The following is a 4,205-nucleotide window of genomic DNA, read 5'->3' as shown; positions in this document are numbered from 1 at the left end:
TCTCCTGAAGAAGAAAGAGAGGCAGTTTCAGTGACACAGTTAAATTAAACACACACTCCCAGGAGAATCCAGGAATTTTTATAACCATCTCCTAGTCAAATTCTTTCTCTTTCGTTCTAGTTTCCAAGATTCTCACCCACTTCAAGGAAGAGTAACTCCAAAACAAAAAACACAAAACAAAACAGTAACAAACAGGGGCATCTGCATGACTCAGATGGTTAACTGTCTGCCTTCGGCTCAGAGTTCTGGGATGGAGCCCCACGTCAGGGTTCTGGGATGGAGCCCCATGTCAGGGATTCCGGGATCGAGCCCCATATCAGGCTCCCAGCTCAGCAGCGAGTCTGCTTCTTCCTCTCCCTCTGCCTCTTCCCTGCTCATGTTCTCTCTCTCAGTACCTGTCTCAAATGAATAAATAAAATCTTTTTTTTTAAAGATTTTATTTATTTATTTGACAGAAAGAGATCACAAGCAGGCAGAGAGACAGATATAGAGAGACAGAAAGGAGGAAGCATGCTCCCTGCTGAGCAGAGAGCCCAATGCGGGGCTCAATCCCAGGACCCCGAGATCATGACCCAAGCCAAAGGCAGAGGCTTTAACCCACTGAGTCACCCAGGCGCCCCATGAATAAATAAAATCTTAAAAAAAAAAAAAAGAAAGAAACAAACAAAGCAGGGCACCCTGGGGAGGCCAGCACTTAAAGCCCACAGACACTAGACAGTGTGATGGATCCATTCCAAAGCTACAGGAGAATAGCAGCAGTGAGGTGACTCACCTCACTATATCTCCAAAGGAGTCACTCCCACAACAGAAGAATAACCATTACTATTCAAAATCACTATAAGTCAGAGTTCACCTCTTTCACTTTATAACATTTTATGGAGTTAAAGCACATTTACATTCATTTTCTTACTAGATCCTCACAATAACCTGGTAAAACAGTTAGGACACGAGCATTATTCCCACTTTATAGATAAGAAAACTAAACTCTGGGCGCCTGGGTGGCTCAGTGGGTTAAGCCACTACCTTCAGCTCAGGTCATGATCTCAGGGTCCTGGGATCGAGTCCCACATCAGGCTTTCTGCTCAGCAGGGGGGCTGCCTCTCTGCCTGCTTGTGATCTCTCTCTGTCAAATAAATAAATAAAATCTTTAAAAAAAAAAAAAAAGAAAACTAAACTCTTGGGGTACTGGGTGGCTCAGTCGGTAAGCATTCTACCTTTGGCTCAGGTCATGATCCCTGGGTCCTGGGATCCAGCCCCGCATCGAACACCCTGCTCAGTGGGAAGCCTGCTTCTCCCTCTCCTACTCCCTCTGCTTGTGTTCCCCCTCTCTCTGTCTCAAATAAATAAATAAATAAAATTTATTTATAGATAGATAAATAATTTTAATTTAATTAATTTGATTTAATTTTTAAATTTTAAAAATTAAAAATAAAAGCACTAAACTCATCATTTCTTGCTTTATTCATAACAATAGACTTCTAATTGGTTCCTCTGCTTTCAACTCAAACTATCTGCCCTATCTCTTTCCTGCTCTCTCCCTCTCCCAGCTCTCTGCTCTAAACAGGAGTAGGTAAACTATGGCCCTTGCGCCAAATACTACAGGCTGCCTGTTTTTTGTAAATAAAATTGTATTGGAACACAGCCATGCCCATTAATTTAAATATTGTCTATGGCTGCTTTCACATTATAATAGAATTGAATAAACAGTCGCCACAGAGACCCACCCACATGGCACACAGGCCAAAAATATTTACTATGGGGACATTTACAGAAAATTTGCCAGGCTCTGTCCTAAACACACTAGATGATTATCAGCATCCTGAACATGGCATTCACCTTCACACCCAAGTCGCCTTTGTTAAGACTATTCCTTTGACCTGGAATGTCCTTCCTTTTCTGACGATCCTCATACTACAAAGCCCAGCTTAAGCGCCAAACATATTCCTGATCAAAATAAAGAATCATGGGGCACCTGGGTGGCTCAGAGGGTTAAGCCTCTGCCTTTGGCTCAGGTCATGATCCCAGGGTCCTAGGATCAAGCCCTAGTCTGGCTCTCTGCTCGGCAGGGAGCCTGCTTCTCCCTCTCCTCTCTGTCTACCTCTCTGCCTACTTGTGATCTCTGTGAAATTAATAAATAAAATCTTTTAAAAAAATTTTAAAAAAAAGGGTCGTTTCCTCTCCATTTGTATATAGCACTTAATAAATTTGTTTTGAGGGGTGCCTGGGTGGGTCAGATGGTTAAGCATCTGCCTTTGGCTCAGGTCATGAACTCCAGGTCCTGGGATGGAGCCCCACATGAGCCCCGCATCCGGCTCCCTGCCCAGCAGGAAGTCTGCTTCTACCAGGGAGCCATGCACTGTGGGGAACGCCACCAAGAGCACCCAAACTATGCTCCAATCCTCTTCGTCATAGACATGGCCAGGGACAACGGGAAACTTCTGAACAGCTGGATGTTTGGGATCTCACCTTCTTCTCTGTCTTTTTAATAGACTTTACTTTTTAGAACGATTTTAGATTTATAGAAAATTTGCAAACATAGTACAGAGAGTTCTCAGATACCCAACAAGCAGTTTCCCCTATTACCAGCATTCTACGTGATAAAATAAGAAGTATTTGTTATAATTAATGAACCAACACTGACACAGTATCATTGACTAAAAGCCCATGCTTTATTCAAATTTCCTTAGTTTTCACTTCATGTCCTTCTACCCTCTTCTCTTAATCTTAGTGAAGCCTCTGAGGGCAAGAACCGTGCTCCCAGCCAGAGCCACGAGCCAGAATGCAGTATTGGGGGCATTCAATTGGGACCTTTGTCTCACTCAGACACAGACTTTTGAGATGCAGTAGCAGAGAAGGCAGGAGGAAATTTATTTCCAGAGACCCTCAGACCACCTTATTAGTCATGGGGATTTGGTAGGATAGGTTCTCAAGGCATTGGCTGAGACATCCTGATGCAGACCCAATCTGAAGGCAGACAGTAACATGACCATTACCATTACGTAACTGGATTCCTGGCTTACCCATGTCTCTCGCCTGGGCCTTAATCCCCAGCAACTCCCCTGCCTATCAAACCTGAACTCAGCCAAGGCTAAGACTGGGGGAACTAAGATAACTTATCTAGAAGGCTAGGGGTGCCCCTGGGGGTGGGGTACAGAGGCACCATCCTTTTCCTAACAGCTTTTAATCCAGTTGCTGACTTTTGAAAAGAAATCATCTTTTTTATTTAGATACTACCTTTATAATTTAGAAAGCTTTTCCCCACTCTTCTCAAAGTTTATCAGTTTTATAGGACAGTGACTTGAGGCCTACATAGGTTAAGTGACTTGCCCAATACTGCAAAGCTTCTGGGGGCAGAACTAAGTGTGGGTCCCAAGTTAGTGACCTCACTGCAAAACTCACAAGCAGTTTTTCAAAAAGTAAGCCGTCTTCTTTGTCTAAAGACTAAGGTCTTTTCACTTTTTGTTTTAAACTAAGGTGTAGAGATCACAAAACTGTGCAAACAGGGATGCCTGGGTGGCTCAGTTCGTTAAGCCGCTGCCTTCGGCTCAGTTCATGATCCCAGAGTCCTGGGATCGAGTCCCTCGTGTTCCATATCCAGCTCCTGGCTCAGCAGGGAGCCTGCTTCTCCCTCTCCATCTGCCTGCTGCTCTTCCTGCTTGTATTCTCCCTCTCTGTTAAATGAATAAAATCTTAAAACAACAACAACTGTGTAAACTGATACGGCCACAAAGTCATAGGCTCCAGCCTCAAATGTGCCCTAACCACTGTCCAGGAGTCCTTCCAAATTTATTTTCCTAGCTCCCTCTTTCACAACGGCTACTTAATAGCTATCTCTCTTTGAGATGACTACTCCTCCAACTGCCCTCCACCACTCACAGGAAAAAGAATACTCCAGTTCCTTCATTTTGAACACTCCCTCAACTTTCTCCCCATCCAACGTACCTCCACTTGAACTTTTCCTTGCCTCTCATCACGAAGAAACTTCCCCTGGAAAGTCTAGTGTCCCTCCCTGTGCTCTGGTTTCCATCTCACCTGGCCTCCTCAGGAACCTCCATCAATGCCAGCCCCTCTCTCCCGTATCTTCAACCACTCCCTCTGGTTATTTTACATTCGGATTTTGAATATGCTCGACTCTCAGCCACTACATCCCCTTTTATAAACAACCTTTTCTTTCTGCCCCAACCAAGCTTCCTTTGAAAAGGGTT

The sequence above is a fragment of the Mustela nigripes genome, chromosome 14, assembly GCF_022355385.1.
Source record: "Mustela nigripes isolate SB6536 chromosome 14, MUSNIG.SB6536, whole genome shotgun sequence".
In the NCBI taxonomy this organism is placed as follows: domain Eukaryota; kingdom Metazoa; phylum Chordata; class Mammalia; order Carnivora; family Mustelidae; genus Mustela; species Mustela nigripes.
Note: the sequence above shows the minus strand (reverse complement) of the source record.